Source organism: Martes martes, assembly GCF_963455335.1.
Source record: "Martes martes genome assembly, chromosome: 2".
NCBI classification, from domain to species: domain Eukaryota; kingdom Metazoa; phylum Chordata; class Mammalia; order Carnivora; family Mustelidae; genus Martes; species Martes martes.
This window is the reverse complement of record NC_137889.1, coordinates 3,494,389-3,515,172: the sequence shown is the minus strand read 5'-3', so window position 1 is coordinate 3,515,172 and position 20,784 is coordinate 3,494,389. Positions and strand designations below refer to the sequence as shown.

Genomic DNA, 20,784 nt, shown 5'->3' with positions numbered 1-20,784 from the left:
TTCAGACGGTCGCAGAGCAGATTTAGGTAGCTCCCTCTGCTTTGGTATGCGGTGAAACAGGCAAATACATCAGTATGAATGTGGAGCCTGCTTTGATCTGATCCGGTCCTGGAGCAGTCCTGCTGGACTCCGAGTGTGCTTTGCTCCTCGAGAACAGTTACCAGGATGCATCTCATCTCTTCTCAGCTGCGTCTGGAGGCCGGCGAGTGCCCCCCAAGTCGGTCCCCTGCCCCGGTCTCACGTAACCAAATTCTTGGCTCCGCATCTGGGGGTAGGCGTATCAACCTCGCCACACCCAAACCACGTCATTTTCCTACACAACCTGGCTCTCTCCAGTCTGCCACATTTCATCATAGGGAAGATTTTTCTTCCACGTGCTCAGAACACAACCCAAAGTTAAAAAAATTCATATTTTGCGCGGTGATCTAATTAGAAAACCTAACCTAAAAGAACTTTAGTTCATAACCTCGAGTCCGGAAAAAAGTTGCTCTGGGGCAGCTCAGAAAAGCCTGTGCTGCAACATAAACATTTCATACCTTGGTTGAACGGTCACAGGGACTTTGCCCATTGTGGGTTTTTTTTGTTTTTTTGTTTTTTTGTTTTCCTAAGGTCAGTTATTAATGGCAAAATTTGGGGGTATGTTGGCAGGAGGTAAGAAGGTAAGAAGATTAGACAAAAGGTCAAACATGAGGGAGCAGAGACTTTTCACGCTGGATGGTTTTAGATTGTAGGTTGGGGCACATACTGTCTTAGATTGAGGCTAGATGAGTGATTTCAGCTGTGGGTCGACTCCTCAGCTATTGTGGCTTCAAACTACTAAATCCACTTTCAGGTTCTTCTTAACTTTTATGGAAGTCTGATGCCATTATGTTTAAATTTATCTTTGCCTTCAAGTGTTTGCCTCCCCAAAATGAAGATATTTGCATTTCCATCCCTTATAACTGGTTTAAAAACAAAACAAAACAAAACAAAACTCAAGCTTTTGACAAATCCCTACATGTACAATATACTTTAAATCCTCCCCCACCTTTTTTTTTTTTTTTATTTGTCAGAGAGAGAGGGAGAGAGAGCGAGCGAGCACAGGTAGAGGCAGAGGGAGAAGCAGGCTCCCTGCCAAGCAAGGAGCCCGATGTGGGACTCGATCCCAGGATGCTGGGATCATGACCTGAGCCAAAGGCAGCCGCTTAACCAACTGAGCCACCCAGGCGTCCCAAATCCTCCCCTTTTAAATAGGCTTTTGTGGGTTTCCATGATGGTGGGAGATGAAGGGCAGAGGATGGTGTCTATGTGAGTCTGTGGCATTTATGTTTATCAGTGTGTGTGCATCAGACAGTGTCCACTGCTCCCTGGGGTTCTTCATGCCCTGCTGTTTCCCTCATCCAGGATCTCTCAGAAGATGCCCTGTGATTAATTACTCAAAAGTGGCTTAGGATGGCTCATTCAGAGAAAAATTTTATTATTTGCATGTAAAGATTTTACAATTCTGTCCCTTTTTATCACCACATTAAGTTTGATGTAATAGACCATTTAATGAAATTAATGAGGCTTTCTCAAAGCATTGGGGGAAAACAGCAAAATAATAGTACTTACAAAATAAGAAAAATTAAGGTGAACGTAAAGAAGGAGGAAACCATTTTAAGCAGATAACACCATTAGAATTCATAAAGAAAAATTCTTGAACAAGATTTCTCTCTCCTGCCGCACACTAGAATAATGGAGGTTGTCCTATTCTCAGTAGCTGAAGCCGAACTGAGACATCGGGGTTTGTTGGTGTGATCCCGGTAAATAACTGGCCAGGGCTGGCTGTTTAAAGCCGAGTAGGGAGGTTGTCCAGTCAGTTCCCGCGCATCCTCACAAGGGAAGGTCTACAGGCCTGCGCACACATGCACTCTCCCCCCTGGTCTGAGGGCAGACGGGCCACTGGACTTCGGAGTTCCAGTGAAAGGTGTGTATTTGAGAACTGGAAAGACTAGAGAAAGAAATCACGGTTTTCAGGGCTGCTCATCCTTGCCTTATTCAAAAGGACAGATGTCAGATGCTCACCACGCGTGGGCTGCTGCGAACAGAGCCCGCCTCTGGAGGCTTTCCTCCTCCGCCCCATGAAACCAGGCCCCCCGCGCTCAGGTCGCATGTCTACCACTAGGAACCCTTTGAGCTTCCCCGTGGGTTATGGAAGACAGATACGCTTCGCTCCAGTCCTTTGTGTGGAAGAATAAAGACTTGGGCCACAAGTGCTGTGAGCGTACCCCACCTGCAGATGCCCTCTGGCTTCAAGACTTTCAGCTCCTGCTGGATGCTGTGCGCCCCTTAGAGGTACTGAACAGTCCATTGTTGCAGGAAGAAACGGGGATCAGAGAATTTCTCGTTCAGTGTGCTCACCTGGTCTGAAGGGAAGCCTGTGCCTGTTGAAGAGCTTATGCAAATAGTGGACACTGACCTTCATCTAGTAGACAGCTTCTACCAATCCTACGAATGGGGAGTCGTGGGGGGGTACCAGGAGTTGCCAGAGAGATGGTCCAGCAGGTTCCCTCCTTTTCTCTATCTAGTTTCTTCTTCTGTAAGTAGCCAGAATTAGGATCCTTTAGTCAAAACTCTGCACCCACAGAAGTACATTGTTTTTTAAAAAGCTTCACTTTGTCTACCTCACCAGTTCTATATAAGAATATCTTGACGGCAGTACCTTTGCCAACATTGAGCTTTAACATATTAAGAAATATGTTTACTGACTTGGTAGTTGAAAAGTGCTATCTCATTTTTATTTGAATCTATTTTTTAAAGATTTATCTATTTGAGAGAGAAAGAGAGAGCATGAACGGGAAGGGCAGAGGCAGAGGGAGAGAGAGAATTCCAAGCAGATTCCCACGCAGGGCTCGATCCCAAGACCCTGAGACCACAACCTCAGCCAAAACCAAAAATGGGACGTTTAACCAAATGCACCACCCAGGTGCCACTTACTTACATTTAAAATGATTAATGTGCTTATTTATTTATTCTTTAAGGTTATTTCATTATTATTATTTCATGATAATTTATGTAATATTTATTATAATTTAATTATAATTTTAATTTAATAAACTATAATTTTATGTGGAGTTTGTTCCTAAAATGTATTTTTTAATCTAGAAATAATGGGGTTGTCTTTACTAGGTTGTTTTATTACTTATTTATTTTTATCTTTTTAAAAAAATGATTATACCTATACCAATTACTGTGCTAGAAATTAAGGTGGTAAGACCTGTTCCCAGTTCTTTGGTGACTATAGTCAGGGTGTTTACAGTTTGCTGCCCAGCTTCCTGCCAGTGGCGAAGCTGGGAAGAAGCTCAGGAAAGGAGACATAGTAGCACTTCACAAGGAATGCAGTCCGGAGCTGGAAGCTTCTTCCTTCTGCTACAAAGTATCGTTCAAGCACTTTGCATGCCGAGGAGACCAGAAGTCCCGCCCAGGTGCTTGTATGTATCTCATTGACGCTCACAGCTCTGTGAGGCTAGAGACCTCATCTTTATTAAACAGAAGAGGGACCTGAGGTTTGGAGACATCTTAACCTGTCAAGGTGACAGCAATAACAAGCTTCCGAATGATGATTAGATCTCACATTGAACTCCAGAATCAATGTTGTCTTGAGTGCGAGTGCTTTCCTATTAAAAGAATCACGGATTAGACTAATGTAAACCTGGAAATGCCCTCAATATGTCTTTGTCTGTCCAGGCTGCCCTAACAAATTACCATAGTCTTGGGGAGGTTATAGCCACCAAATATTTATTCCTCGCAGTTCTGGAGCCTGAGAAGTCCAAGACGCAGTTTCTGGTGAGGGTGCGTTTTCCGACTCGCAGAGCGGGGCAAGGGATCTGTCTGACCCCTTCAGTAAGGACACTAATTTCATGCCCTGATCACCGACTGAATGCCTCGCCTCCCAACAGGAGCACTTTGGGGTTAGGACTTCCACATATGAATGGGGAGGGGCAAGCATTTGGACCATAGCAGTATATAGTGTAGGGCACACCGGGTGCCCAATACCAGGAGACAGTGTATTGTGTGTGAGCAAAGTCCACACCTGTTCAACTTTCCCCGGCAGCTTGGCCCAGCTGCATGCTTTCCCCTGTGTGTAGGGCGTGTTCTTAACTCCTAGTACTGCTCTTCCAAGAGACACAGTCGATCAGGAGGGAGACAAACCATAAGAGACTCTTAATCTCACAAACAAACTGAGGGTTGCCTGGGGGAGGGGGTAGGGAGAGGGTGGTGGGTTATGGCCATTGGGGAGGGTGTGTGCTATGGTGAGTGCTGTGAGGTGTGTAAGACTGATGATTCACAGGCCCGTACTCCTGGGGCAAATAATACATAACATGTTAATAAAAATAAATAAAAAAAAAAAGAGAGGGACACTGTCACTGTCACCTTCCAGAAGACGACGCAGGAGTCCACCTTGTAATAAACCGTAGAGGGAAGGCTGAATTGTGTTCTGCCGTAAATTCCATCTGCATTAGATGCCGAAACAAGAACACGGACACAAAGTGTCAGGCTCATGGAAATTCGAGCCCTTCATTTATTTGGTGAGGAAAAAAAAAAAAGAGGTCTTGGCTTAGGATTTCAGAAAATCTCCAAAGTGAGACTGAACTTGAGAGGCCTGGACTTCAAAGACAGTCGGCCATTCGGCTGAGCGGGACATTTCACACAGTGGTGACACACACTACCGAGACAGGTGGCTTCTCATGGCCGGCTGGGAGCGCTGGGGACGTGGCAGTGGAGGGTCTCCATGAAGTGAAATGGAGGCATGAAGAGTGTGTTAAGGGGAAAAGACACAAAATCTGTATTGGGGGTTTCTGAAATGACTCTGCTCCTAACAACCCTCTGGATAAGTTCTACATCGAACACTTGGAAGATGTGTCTGGGGCACAGGATGCCCTCCCCTCCCTCTCGTGCCCCTCCCCCTCGTGCCCCTCCCCCTCGTGCCCTCCCCCTCCTGCCCTTCCCCCTCCTGCCCCTCCCTCTCGTGCTCCATCTTCCCTTCCCCTTCCCTTCCCTTCTCTTCCTCCTCCTTCCTCCTCCCCCCTCCCCCTCCTCCCCCTCCTCCTCCTCCTCCTTCTCTTCATCCCCCTCCCCCTGCTGCTTCTTTCCTTCTTCAGAACATCTCCAAAAAGTGCCCACCTTCTCCCCTCTTGTATCCCTTACTCCTCCCCATCCCTTCTGTTTTGAAGGAAATGGCCTAAAATAACTTGTTGGGGGGGGGGCAATAAATCACTACAGAGCTAAGGAAAAAGTCTGTCAATCCCAATGTGGCCCAATTAAATCCTGAATGTTCTTTTCCCTGATAACTTCAGTTACACGGAAGTACATACTTACATATGCAGTACACACACACACACACACACACACAGATATATGTGTGTATATATGGTATATATATATAGTAGTACGTGCATATGCACATATATATTCTATATATATAGTAGTAACAAGATTCCCATAAAATAATGTATGGACCATGAGATAATGATAGTAAGATTTATCTCAAAGAATAAATGAGTAAGCATATTCATTAATTTAAATGCATCTATAATGGATAGCATTTTCAACTGCCAAGTTGGTAAACATTTTTTATGCTAAAATTCAACATTGGCAAAGGTGCTATAGTCAAGATATTCTTAAATAAAGTGCTGAAATTAACTGATGCAGTTTTTCTAAAAATCAGTTTAATACTACAGGGTAAGTGCTTTGACTGAAGAATATTAATTCTAGCAATTTATTCCATGAAAGTGGTCAGAGCTTGCTGATATGGTCAAAAGGTGTTTGGTATTATATACAATTGTAAGAAGTGAGAAAAAGCTAATGTCTGGTCATAAAGGAACTAAATATATGGAAAGCATTTTTTTTTTTCAAAACTAGTTTTTCAAAACTATTCGGTGACCTCAGTAAATCTGGTTTAAAAAATAAACTAGTGACAAGGAAAAATGCTCAGAGCATTTACAGTGTTATTTGTATTCTGTAAATATCACATGTGTGTTTTTACCTCTATAGCCCAACTACTTACATATGCAATACATAAAGATAGAGTTGGAAATAAATACATTAAAAGTGAAAACAGTGGTCATCTTTAGATGATTCTTTTCAGTCACTTTTGTTTTCTTTCTGATAATTTTTAGGTTTTCCCAAATGTTCTGCCATGTCCACATATGACTCAGTCATAAGTAAACGTATCCTATGGAAAAGGAACACTAATGTGTGTGTGTGGCTCACTGCATATCTTTTGTTGTAACAGGATCGCTATTAACAGACATTGAAGTTTAAGCAACTAACATAGAAATTTATTAAACGATTTCTTCAGTAACTACTTAAAGAGCAAATCACATTCTGATTTTGAAAACTTAATGTTTTAAGAAGACACATCTAGGAATGCCTGGGTGGCTCAGTCGGTTACGTGTCTGCCTTTGGTTCAGGTCATGATCTCAGGGTCCTGGGATCCAGGCCTGCATTGGGCTCCTTGCTCAGCGGGGAATCTGCGGGTTCCTCTCCCTCTGCCCCTTCCCCAGCTTGTACTCATGCTCTCTCTGACAAATAAATAAATATCTTTAAAAAAAAAGATATGTCTACTAATATACTACTATTTAAGTATTACATCTTATGATAGAATAACAAGAAAAATTTGAAATGTACAGAGTGGTTAAAGGAAGTGGCGTAATCTATAAAGGAGGAAGCTTTGGCTCCAGAATCAGATTCAGCTCCAATAAGAGCGGCACCCCTCAAGCCGCAGGACGGAGGATAAATTATTTAACTTCATTGTGGTATTTTTCTGGAAAGGACTGTAACTGTAGTAGAACTCTTACAACATTGTGATGGGATGCACAGGATGTATATACAGCATTTTGTGTAGTGTCAAATGTGTATTGATTTTACAAATTATTATGCAGGATTAGTAACATAACAGTAAGGATATTTTAGTCCACGAACTCAGTACTTCTTTTGGGTATGTGGCCAAGGGAGTTACAGGGAAAGTTTAAGTACAAGACGACAAACCAGGAAGCCTGGGGACAAGGATGGCCAGTGGGTTAGGGGACGAGCCCGGAGAGTAGGGCTCTCTGGGGGTGTGGGTACTCCGTGTGCAGCAGGAGCTGATGGTCCCTGCTGCAGTGGGGATGTGCCAGTGGAGAAGTGACCAGAATGTTTAGCGACAGGGAGGTAGAGCTCACCTTGTTCAGGACTGATTTCAGACTCCAGAGGGGATGGGGGAGGGGGCTGCACAGCAGTCCCCCTTCTCTGGAGCCTGGCTTTCTGGTCTCAGTCCCCTGGGGAGCTGAGTGGGAAGCAGAGGTCCCCCCTCCTGAGGCCCCCGCAGAACACCAGCAAGCAGCCTAGGTCACAACACCTGGGTCATTCGTGTCCCTTCATCTCTCCACCCAGGCGTTTTTTCATCTCACCTGTCACAGGAGGGGTGAGCACAGGACAGTAAGATGTTTTGAGAGAGAGAAAGAACACATTCACATAGCTTTATATAGGTATAGCTGTTCTGTTGGATTACTAGTTATTCTTGTTAATCTCTTACGGCGCCTAGTTTATAAATTACACTTTAACATAGGTGTGCGTGTACAGGAGAAATCATAGATTGGACAGGGTTCTGTGCTATCCGCCATTTCAGGCATCCCCTGGGGTGGTGGAACTAGGCCTGCAGGTAAGGGGAGGGAGGGGAACACTGTATCAATATAACAGTTCGTTTGGGGACTTTCCTCTCCCTGCTCCCCAGGAAACGACAGAACAGGGACCGTGGCCTCTGCAGGGGAACGTGCACCATGAAACTCTTCAGTCTCTTTGCACGCTTACTTTCTTGCTGCTCCTTCATTTTGTTAGGGTTATAATCATGGGAAGCAAAGCAAAACAGCATGATAATGTAATTGATCCAGCAGAAAAGGAAAAAAAAAAGGTTATGCGAAAGGAGGAAAAATTATGGCACAGTGTTTTTGGTGCTGAGCTCTAGAATGGATGTAGAGATTCTGATTTTAGACGGGAGAACATCTCCATTCTCCGTGATAACAGCCATAATTAGTGTATGTGCCGTCCACATGAACCATAATTAACAACAGGAAACTGAGTAAACACTTACATATTTAGTGAAACTTAGGTTTTTTAACTCCAGATGCATTTGCTTTGTAGTTTAAAAAAATTTTAGGGTTGCTTGGGTGGCTCAGTTGTTTAAGTGTCCGACTTCAGTTCAGGTCATTGTCCCAGAGTCCTGGGATCAAGTCCCACATCAGGCTCCCCGCTCAGCGGGAGTCTGCTTCTCTCGCTCCCTCTGCTGCTCCCCCTGGTTGTTCTTTCTGTCTGCCGAATAAATACATAAAGTTCATAAATAAATAAAGAAATATTTAAAAAATTTTAAAAATAAATAAAAATCTTTTAATGTGTGTTTAAACTAATTTGAATTTTGAGCACTCATGACAAACAACGGTGAAATCTAATGAAGGAATGTTCAACAATTTGGCTGGGGGTGCTAGGTGATTAGATCTGTTAATGAAGCAATTGAATATTTTGAAAGCATTTTTTAAAAAATTAGGGTATAAATGTTCTTAGGGGGAAAAGTGAGCTTTATAATAAAAGCATGCAAACCACTGGAATCCCTCAAGATAAATTGCTTTCAAAACATTTATTTTTCTCTTCAAAAAACATGGACAAAGCTCCGAGATAGTCCAAGTTTAGTTTTTTGTAAACAGAAAATATGCCAAACAACCCACGGAGCACAATCTCTTTTAAAGAATGCTGTTGCTGGGGGCGCCTGGGTGGCTCAGTGGGTTAAAGCCTTTGCCTCCGGCTCAGGTCATGGTCTCAGGGTCCTGGGATCGAGCCCCACATCGGGCTCTCTGCTCAGCGGGGAGCCTGCTCCCTCCTCTCTCTCTCTCTGCCTGCCTCTCTGCCTACTTGTGATCTCTGTCTGTCAAATAAATAAATAAATTCTTAAAAAAAAAAATGCTGTTGCTGGACTGTGGCAAGTTGGCGGAGGAGTAGGCGACCCTGTTTCAACCGGTCCCCTGAGTTGAGCTAGCCATCCCCCAGAGCGCTCTGGACCCCCATGAAGTCAGCCCCAGAGGAAGATCACACAGTCCTGGATGTCTGCGGGGGCAGAGGATCTCCAGGGAGAGGCACAGAGGGGACAGACAGCGGAGGATAGACAGAAGGAGGAGGGAGCCACCAGAAGCCAGCTGCTGGAGAGTAACACTCCGGTGGAAAGGGCCCTGTGCTTGGGCACCCGCCTTAGCTTGGAGACCGGTGGCTGCAAGAAGGGAAGGGGCTGACAACAGCGCTGAAACAGAACAAGGGGACATAAGGCCTAATTGTTGGGACTGGGCGGCCACAGGCGTGGACCGAAGCCCACAGTCCCAGGACAGACTGTAGCTGCCGCCGCCCACACAGGTTCAAGTCCACAGTCCCTGGGGCTGGTGGCTGCCGGACACCGGGGCTGAGGGCATTCGATGTGGGCTCCAGTTGGTGGTCCCTGGGGCTGGCAGCTGCCATGGCTGAGAGTACCCACCCTGGGCTTGAGTCAGCGGTCCCAGGAACAGCAGCCACTGGAACTGGGCTCACTCGGACCACCATCCCTCATGGTTTTGGTAGTACGGGGTGCAGAGGTGACCGGGGCCTCGGGCAACCCCTGAGACGTGGCCGGGGGTGCACACCACCTCTGCGAGGCTACAGTGTTCAACAGGGTTTGCAGAGGGGGAGTCTGTGTGTTCTGGACCATTCAGAGCGGGGCAGCCTGAGGCTTCTCTCTGGGGCGGAGGCTTGGGTACAGCCGTTTACTTTGCTCCACTCTCCAAAATGGTGTGAAAAGCTGCCAGAGAACAAAAGCCTCCAGAAAACAAAAGCCTGAAAAACTGATTTCCAGGAGCCCAGCCCCTTGGTAAGGGGCAAGACAACTGAACCCAATCAGGACTGACTGAAAAGCAACGCAGCACTCCCCCACCCCCACCAGAAGACAAGTTGAAGGAACAAGAGGACAGCAACCACAGGGTCCCCATGAAACGTTAAAACCCCAACACCAGCGGAAAACAGAATATTAAGCTCCTGGTATTGCCTCCCAGCCTATATATTTCTTAGATTCAATCTAGCTCTCTATTTTTTAAATTCTTTCTCATGATTTTTGTTCTTTTGTCTTCTTGGTTACTTACCATTTCAAATAGATGTTACTACAACATATTGCATTGTAACATTTTCACTTGAACTTTTATATACACAGACTTTTTTTTATTTTTTAGATATAGATATAGATATAGATAACAGCTTCAATGTAGTCCTTTTATCCCTATTCAATTATATGTATGTGTGTGTGTATATATATATATATATGTATATATATATATATATACCAGTTTTACTTTCTCTGTATCTCTGGAGAGTTGATTTCTCTAAAACAGATAACAAGATACACCCAGGAAGGACTGAAATACCCCTCCTCACCCACATCGAGGGATTATAACCACCTTCCTGTCATCCCCCCCTTTTTATTTTGTGGTGTTTTTTTCTTTTCTTTTTCTTTTGTAGGTCTTTCTCTTTGTTTGTTTTGTTTTTGTATTTTATAAATCTTACTCTTGGGGCTCATTTGTGTCTGTCTGTCTGTCTTTCTTTCTTTCTTTCTGGTGGTGACTTCTGATTGCTCCAAACCTTCTCAGGGTTCACCTTGCCTGGATCGTGGTTGATATTTTGAGCTGTACATCCCCTCAACCACAATTAACAGAATGACAAGGAGGAGGAATTCCCAGCTTAGAAAAGATCCAGAGACAATGGTCTCTCCAGCAGATCTAATGGTTATGGATCTAAGCAAGGTGTCAGAAATAGACTTCAGGGTAGCAGTTATGAAGACAGTAGTCAGGCTGGAGAAAACTATTAATGGCAACATATATTCTTTAAGAGCAGAAGTGAGAGCAGATCTGGAAGAACTTAAAAATGCTATCAATGAGATCCAATCTAATCTAGATGCTCTAACAGCTAGGGTAAATGAGACAGAAGAATGAATTAGTGATCTTGAAGACAAACGGATAGAAAAGAAGGATCAGGAGGTGGCCTGGAACAAAGCATGCAGCTTAGAATCCAGGAAAAACAGAATTAGTTAAATAAATGATGCCATGAAACATTCCAATGTCAGAATTATTGGGGTCCCTGAGGGAGTGGAGAGAGAGAGAGAGAGGACTAGAAGGTGTATGTGACCAAATCATAACAAAGAACTTCCCTAATCTGGGGAATGAAACAAGTAATCATGTCCTAGAGGCAGAGAGGACACCCAAAAATCGATGAGGGGAGATCAATCCCCAGGCATGTAATAGTAAAATTTGTCAATTTGAGAACCAAGGAAACCATCTTAAGGGCAGTTAAGGGAAAGAGATTCCTTAAGTACAGAGGGAGGAACATCAGAATAACGTTAGACCCATCCACAGAGATCTGGCAAGGCAGAAAGTCCTGGCAAGACATATTCAGGGCCTCAATGAGAAGAATACGCAGCCAAGAATTCTCTATCCAGCAAGGCTATCATTCAGAACGGTGGAGTGATAAGGAGCTTCCACAACTGGCAGAGATTGAAAGAATATGTGACCACCAAGCCAGCCCTGCAAGAAATATTAAAGGGGAGTCTATAAAAGGAGAAAGACTCCAAGAGCAATACAGAACAGAGATATACAGACACAATCTATAGAAACAAGAACTTCAGAGACAACATGATGACAATAAATTCTTATCTGTCAATAATCACTCTCAATGTGAATGGCCTAAATGCTCCCATTAAATGGCACAGCATTGCAGATTGGATAAAAAGAAGGATCCATCCATATGCTGTCTACAAGAGACTCATTTTGAAATTAAAGATACATCCAGACTGAAAGCAAGGGATGGAGAAGCATCTTTCATGCCAACAAACTGCAAATGAAAGCTGGGGTAGCAATTCTCGTATCAGACAAATTAGATTTAAAGATTAAGACTGTAGTTAAAGATACAGAAGGACACTAAATCATTCTTAAAGGATCTATCCAACAAGAAGATCTAACAATTGTAAATATCTATTCCCCCAACATGGGAACAGCGAACTACATAAGCCACCTCTTAACCAAAGTAAAGAGACATTTTGGTAATAATACATTAATTGTAGGAGACCTCAACACTCCACTCTCAACAGTAGACAGATCAACTAATCAGAGAATCAATAAAGAAACAAGAGCTTTGAATGACACACTGGATCAGATGGACCTCATAGATATATACAGAACATTCCAGCCTAAAACAACAGAATACTCATTTTTCTCAAGTTGACATGGAACTTCCTCCAGAATAGACCACATACTGGGTCACAAATCAGGTTTCAACTGATACCAAAAGATTGAGATTATTCCCTGCATATTCTCAGACCACAGTGCTTTGAAACTAGAACTCAATCACAAGAAAAAGTTTGGAAGAAATTCAAACACTTGGAAGCTAAAGACCATCCTGCTCAAGAATGTTTGGGTCAACCAGAAAATCAAAGATGATCTTAATCAATTCATGGAAACCAATAAGAATGAAGACACATTGATCCAAAACTTATGGGATACAGCAAAGGCAGTCCTAAGGGGGAAATACATAGCCATCCAAGCCTCACTCCAAAAAATAGAAAAATCCTGAATGCACAAACTGTCTTTACACCTTAAAGATTTGGAGACTCAACAACAAATTGAATCTAACCCATGCACGAGAAGAGAAATAATTAAAGATCAGAACAGAGATCAATGAGTTAGAAATTAGTAATATAGTAGAACTCATTAATTAAACTAGAAGCAGGTTCTGTGAAAGAATTTATAAGATTGATAAATCACTGGCCAGATTTATCCGAAAGAAAAGAGAAGGGCCCCAAATTAATAAAATTATGAGTGAAAGGCGGGAGATCATGACTAACACCAAGGAACTAGGAAAAATCATCAGAAATTGTTATCAACAGCTATATTCCAAAACATTAAGTAACTTAGAATAAATGGGTACATTCCTGGAAACCTATAAACTTCCAAGATTGAAACAGTAAGAAATTGACAACCTGAATAGACCAAAAAATGGTAATGAGATTGAAGCAGGGATCCAAAATTTCCCAAAAAACAAGGGTGCATGGCCTGATGGATTCCCTGGGGGATTCTACCAAACCCTCAAAGAAGATATAATACCTATTCTCCTGAGGTTGTTTCAAAAAATAGAAAAATTCCAGATTCTTTCTATGAGGCCAGCATTACCCTGATCCCAAAACCAGGCAAAGACTCCATCAAAAAGGAGAATTTCAGACCAATATCCCTGATGAATATGGATGCCAAAGTTCTCAACAAGATCCTGGATAATAGGATCCAACAGTACATGAAAAGGATTACCCATCAAGACCAGGTAGGATTTATCCCTGGGATGCAAGGGTGGTTCAACATTGGCAAATCAACCAATGTGATAGGACAAATTAGTAAGAGACAGAAGAATGGTCTTCTCAAATGATGCAGAAAAATCATTTAACAAAACACAATATCCTTTCCTGATTAAAATTCTTCAGAGTATAGGGATAGAGGGAACATTCCTCAACTTCATAAAATCCATCTATGAAAAACCCACAGTGAATATTGTTCTCAATGGGGAAAAGCATAGAACCTTCCCATTGAGATCAGAAACATGAGAAGGATGCCCACTCTCACCACTGTTGTTCAACATAGTACTAGAAGTCCTAACAACAGCAATCAGACAAAAAACGAAAGAAGGAGGGAAGGAAGGAATGAAAGAAAGAAAGAAAGAAAGAAAGAAAGAAAGAAAGAAAGAAAGAAAAGGTATTCAGATAGGCAAAGAAGTCAAACTCTCTCTCTTCACAGATGACATGATAGTTACGTGGAAAGTCCAAAAGTCTCCACCCTCAAATTACTAGAACTCATACAGCAGTTCAGTGATGTGGTATAAAATCAATACACAGAAATCAGTTGCTTTCATAAACACCAATAATGAAACTGTAGAAAATGAAATTAGAGAATTGATTCCATTTTCAATAGCACCAAAAACCGTAAGATATCTTGGAATAAACCTAACCAAAGAGGTAAAGGATCTATACTCTTGGAAGTACAGAACACTTATGAAAGAAATTGAAGAAGACACAAAAAAATGGAAAAACATTCCATGCTCATGGATCAGAAGACTAAACATCACTAAAATGTCTATGCTGCCCAGATCAATCTATACTTTGAATGCCAACACAATCAATATACCAACAACAACATTTTTCAAAATGCTGGAACAAACAATCCTAAAATTGGTATGGAACAAGAAAAGGCCCTGAATCACAAAGGAAATCTTGAAAAGGAAGAACAAGCCTGGGTGCCTCACATTGCCTGATTTCAAGCTATATTACAGCATGCTATTGGCACTAAAACAGATATATAGACTAATGGAACAAAGTAGAGAGCCCAGATATGAACTCTCAACTCTGGTCAAATAATCTTTGACAAAGCAGGAAAAAATATCCAATGGAAAAAAGACAGTCTCTTCAATAAATGGTGCTGGGATAATTGAACAGCCATATACAGAAGAATGAACCTGGACCATTCTCTTACACCACACACAAAGATAAACTTTAAATGGATGAATGACCTTAATGTGAGACAGGAATCCATAAAAATCTTAGAGGAGAGCACATACTGCAACCTCTTTGACATTGGCCACAGCAACTTCTTTCAAGGCACATCTCCAAAGGCAAAGGAAACAAAAGCGAAAAAGAACTTTTGGAACTACCTCAAGATAAAAAGCTTCTGCACAGCAAAGGAAACAGTCAACAAAACAAAGAGGCAACCTACGGAATGGGAGAAGATATTTGCAAATGACAGTACAGACAAAGGGCTGATATCCAAGATCTATGAAGAACTTCTCAAACTCAACACCCAAAAAACAGATAATCAAATAAAAAAATTGGGCAAAAGCCACAAACAGACCCTTTTCCAAAGAAGACATACAAATGGCTAATAGATTAGAAAGTCTTCATTATCATTAGCCATCAGGAAAATTCAAATCAAAACCACATTGAGATACCACCTTACACCAGTTACAATGGAAAAAGTCAGCAAGGCGAAAAACAACAAATGCTGGAGAAATTGTGGAAAAAGGGGAACCTTCTTACACTGTTGGTGGGAGTGCAAATTGGTGTAGCCACTTTGGAAAATGGTGTGGAGTTTCCTCAAAAAAAGAAAAATAGAGCTACCCTATGACCCTGCAATTGCACTACTGGGTATTTACCCCAAAGATACAGATGTAGTGAAAAGAAGGGGCACATGCACCCCAATGTTCCTAGCAGCAATGACCACAATAGCCAAAATGTGGAAAGAGCCAAAATGCCCTTCAAGAGATGAATGGATAAAGAAGATGTGGGCCATATACACAATGGAATATTACTCAGCCGTCAGAAAGGATGAATACCCAACTTTTGCATCAACTTTATGGGACTGGAGGAGATGATGCTGAGTGAAATAAGTCAAACAGAGAAAGTCAATGATCATATGTTTTCACTTATTTGTGGAACATAGGAATAGCATGGAGAGCATTAGGAGAAGGGAAAAATGAATTGGGAGAAATCAGAGTGGGAGATGAACCATGAGAGACTATGGACTCCAGGAAGCAAACAGACAGTTTTAGAAGGGAGGGTGCTGTGAGGTGGGTGAGCCTGGTAATGGCTATTAAGGAGGGCACAGATTGCATGGAGCACTGGGTGTTTTATGCAAACAAAAAATTCATGAAACAGTACACCAAAAAGTCATGACGTACTGTATGGTGACTAACACTACACAATTAAAGAAAAGAGAAGAATGCTGTTGCTACTAATTCAAGAATAAATTGATATAAAAATGAAATTTGAAATAAATCATATTTACTAAGGGGAAAATATGAAAAGACAACATAGATACAGAAGATTAATAGCTTACAGGATATAATTGCTTACTTATCAAATTTAATAAAAACCTTTTTTTAAAAAATTATTTAATTTTTTATTTAACAGAGAGAGAAATCACAAGTAGGCAGAGAGGCAGGCAGACAGGAAGGGAGAAGCAGGCTCCCCGCTGAGCAGAGAGCCCGACGCGGGGCTCGATCCCAGGACCCTGGGATCATGACCCGAGCCGAAGGCAGAGGCCTAACCCACTGAGCCACCCAGGCGCCCCTAATAAAAACCTTTTGATTAAATAATTGCAAGGTGAACAGAACAAGAATAGTTCTGACAATAAGAAAGCTCCGGTAGCTTCATTTGTATATATGTTACAAACTTAAGTCTTTTATATAACTATATATATTATATACACTTTTATATTAAATTAATAAAACTAATGAAATTATGATAATCCCCAGAGTCAATAATAAGTGTAGTTAACAGGGTTTATATTTTTTTATTACAAACCTTGAGTTCCTCAGATGTGTCCGTGGTTGATGTGTATGCACGAAACAATTTCTTCTGTGGTTGGTAAGATTTCTCAATGGTTTCTGGTCCCGACTTTAGTAAACTAATTTTTTGCACTTCTTTTACTTACTTGAAATGATCTGAGCTCTTCCTGACAGGTAAAGCAGTGTTTTAGACACTGGTACAGGAAGCTGAGGGGATATGAGTCTTAGAAGATATGACTTGGCTTCCTAGTAGAGGTCTAATAAGCATGAGCACCTCCGTGATGTCCCATTCCCGGGACAGGGGAGGGAACCTGGGAAACATCCACCACCGAGCTGGATTAGGAAGCAGTCGTGGACACAGGCGGGAAGGACGTTCCAAAGGGAATGGATAAGGAAAGCAGCTGCATTATAAAGGAACAGTCGTATTTATGTCTCAGCTTTCCACCACTTTAAACGTGGTTATGAAAAGCCATTGGCATTTCAATAGGGTGGTGATTCTCTCAAATCTCCAAATGACCTGAAGTGAGGTTTATCCTAACCCTGATAGATTAAAGAAAAAAACAAAAAGAGCGAACATATGAAACAAAATAACACATCCTTGCTGGTGCTCCTTCTCAATCTTTTCCATGCTTCATCTGCAAATATTGTTGCTAGAGTTTTACCTTCTTAAATTGCCTTATAAGAAAGGAGGGACTGATGTATCTGTTTGAGGCCGTAGCATCTGAATTACTGAGGAATAATCTAAGGGAGATAGACCAGTGACTCTCAGACTCTAACCTTGGCATTTGTCCAGTTGCCTCCCCGCCCCAAGAAGAAAACAAACTCATGAAGAGGAAGGAAAACAAAGCAAAAAGAGAAAAACAAAGCAAAACTGCATAGCCAAAAATATGAAGTTTGAAGATGGGGCTTATCTCCAGGGTTCCTGATTCCGTACGGCTTGAAGTTGACCCAGGATTTAGTATTGTTATCCATCAGGAAGTGTGATTTTATGATTCCTTCTAAGAATTGAGAGCAAATGGGGTAAACACTTAAATCCGTAGACAACTTCAGGCTATTGGCAGAGATTGTCCTGGGAGAGCCATGATTCTGGGAAGCCCCATCTGCCTGCCTTACTCTCTCCCTCACCTCCTGCATCTTTCCTGGTCAGAGGAACTCTGGGTTCAGGTCTGTGGGGAGCTGGGGGAGGAGAGGAGGACCCTGGATGGAGGAAAAGAGGGGACCGCGGGAGGAGGGACCCGTGGAGGATGCACAAGTCAACCGCCCTTTCTTGACAATGTTGCCAAGAGCCAGTGCAGTGCGATCAGAAGACCAGTGATTTGTCATAAATCAGGACTCAGTGGAGCACACTGGCATCAGCAGTGCATCAGCGTTTTATTGGGGGAAAACCCCTTGGTGGATTTAGCTTCATAGAACTACAGAGACTTATTCACAAAGTCCCCGAATCCATCAAACTCCCGATCGGTCCCATATATTTAGACGTCATGATTGTACCTTGAAAGCTACTCTTCTTACTTCTCTTTATTTTCCGAGTGCATGGAGTCCTGTTTGTTCTGTCTGTTTATTTGGGTGACGTTTGCTTTAGTTTTATGTTCGTTATTATCTCCCATTGATCCCTGTCCGTTATTTATTGTGTGCTCATCGCCTCTCTCTTGAGTAACTTCAAGACAAAGTTATTTCAGCACAAGACAGTGGTTATGATGGGCGACACACATGGAGGTATTCACCAGTTCAAATTAAAACATTGTTCCAGGGAGTCTGACAGACATAATCACTGCAGCCACCAGCACTGTGATGAGAGCAGGTGCCAGACCTCGTTTTCCCACCACACGGAGATAAGGATGAGCAGAAGGGCAGATGAGGAGGGAGCAGGCAGAGAGGACTCATATTAGAACGTCAGGAAACCAAGGCTCACAGATTTGTTGAATGTGCACAGGGGGTAAGATGTGTGACTAGGATACAGATCTTCTCACTCAGAACCCAAGACCCTCCCTGTGTTCTGCCAGCTTGAGTGTGGGAGGCACGAAGGTAGAGTCCCCCTCACAGGAAGGAGGCTGAACAAGGAAGACAGCCTTGCCCCTGGACTTCAGAATCACCTGAGTATCACCAAAGTTGAAGGAAAAGCATAGTTTATGGATACTTTTACTTTTTTTTTTCTTTCTGAAATGGAATAAAAGCTGATTCTCCATCATCTCCCACCTCCCCCTTAAAAAGAAAGATTTTACATTTGAGGAAAGAGGCAATTCCTCCATGTTGGCATTGACAACACCTTTTCCGGTAGAAGGCACTTTGCAAACACCTCCCTTGAGGAGGGAATCACAGGAAGTTTCTTCGGAAGAAACACGGAGTGCTGGCCGCTGAGCAGACTCAGGATTCGGGATTTGGGAGTGGACAAGACACAGCTGCCATCAGATGGGTAAAGTGAGGGGCGGTGGCTTTCGCCAAAGCTGAGAAGCACAACAACCATAGGTAAGATATGGTGGCAGTCCTCTCTGCCTGCTCCCTCCTCATCTGCCCTTCTGCTCATCCTTATCTCCGTGTGGTGGGAAAACGAGGTCTGGCACATGTTGGGTGAAGTTCTGCACAAGACATACCTGAGTTGTGGGAGAATTAAAAATCATAGTGTTTGAAGATGCTTCCCAAAATGTAAGCTGGCAGCCAATGTCCCTGTGAAGAAGGAGGTGAGAAGTGGGAGGTGGGACTCTGAGAAGCAGAGCTGCAGAGACCTGGTAGCCAGAGGGTCGGAAAATAGTGTGGCCAGATGGTGGCAGAGTGGAGAAGGAACAGAGGTTCACTGACATTAGCCATGGGAGGACAATCCCAGAGGACAATTCCTGGGGCCACAGGTAGGGCAAACATCTGACCACGGAGATGGGGAAGTAATAGCAAACACCATTATGGACTGAATCTACTATGTTCAGGGGCATCTGCTACCCTGAACATCTAAACCTTCCTGCACAGCGTCCATAACTCTGCCTTCAATATCAGCATCCCATTGTATTAGGGATCTCCAGAGAATCAGAAGTAGTAAGGTGCATGTGACTTTTTATAAGAAACTGGATCTCAACAGTTATGGAAGCTGGATCTGCAGAGTGAGTGGGTAAGCTAGAGAACCGTGGGAGCTGGTGGTGCTGTCCCTGTCCAAAGGCTGGTAGGCTCAGGATCCGGGAAGAGCTGGTGTTTCGTTGGACTTTTAAGGCGGGAAAACAAAACAAAACAAAACAACAAAAAACTAATATCTCCAAATGAAGGCAGGCAAGCAGGAAGAATTCTTTCCTATTCAGGAGAATGTCAGCACTTTTTTCTATACAGACCTTCTACTGATTAGATATGGCCCACCCACATTAAGGAGAGCAATTTGCACTCAATTTGCTCTACTCAGTTGAGTAAATTTTTTAAGATTATCTATCTATCTATCTATTTAGAATGGAAGAAACAGTGGAGGGAGAGAGAGAATCCCAAGCAGACTCCATGCTGAGCATAGAACCCAACATGGGGTTCAATCCCCTGACCCTAAGATCATGACCTGAGCTGAACTCAGAGTCAGACCCTTAACTGGCTGAGACAACCAGGTGTCCCAGATCTAAATGTTAATCACGTTCAACAAACCATCCCACAGAAGGTCCCAGAATACTATTCATCAAGTATCTGGAAAGTCTGTAACCCACTCAAATTGACACATAAAGTTAACCACAACATACCACTTTACAGATAGTTTAACAGACTCTGAGTAATTTATCCAGACCACATAGCTAACGAGTTGTTAGCAAAGATTCAAACTCAGGTCTGCATGCTTTCAGCTACCCTAGGTCCAGGCTCATTTATGTAAATCATAACTGTTTAAACTAAATATTAATTTCATTTATTATAAATAGTATTAAACTGTTAATTTAATTAAAAAGAATACAACTTTAATATTTAAAACATTAAATGTTTAAAGTAAAATATTATTTTCTAGTTTCTTCCCGTAAATGCCTCCTTACTTTTTTTTGTTCCAGAAATGACCAGAAAATAGAACTTCTTTAAATGTCTGATGTGGGACCTAGAATAATAAAGTTACTTAAATTTAAACCTGAGAACTGTGACTTTAGAAACTAATTTCATAGATGATTTTTTAAAAATATTATCTATAGGTAATAATTATCTGGAAGGATTGGCATTCTTTTATTTAACATTTTATTGAATATTTTATCCCCAGTATTCAGAACGTGCTTTCCCATGTTTGCTCCCCGTCAATGCATATTTGCTAAACTTTGCATGGTCTGATAACTATGTGAATAAATAAATGAGCAACTCTCAATTTTATCTACAAATTATCATGAATGTAGCAGATTTAGAGAGCTCTATAGTCACCGCACATACACTGAGAGAGCCATCCCCTTGAGTACCTGGTGAATGGTCATGGTTTCTAGA

The 20,784-nt window shown here is 42.4% G+C and overlaps 1 protein-coding gene across 1 annotated transcript in view; it reads left to right on the top strand.

The window, feature by feature from the left end:
- Positions 1-20,784, top strand: part of CSMD1 (CUB and Sushi multiple domains 1) — a gene marked incomplete at both ends in the record, with an annotated part of 1,981,616 nt that overhangs the window by 1,291,665 nt on the left and 669,167 nt on the right. The window lies entirely within an intron of this gene.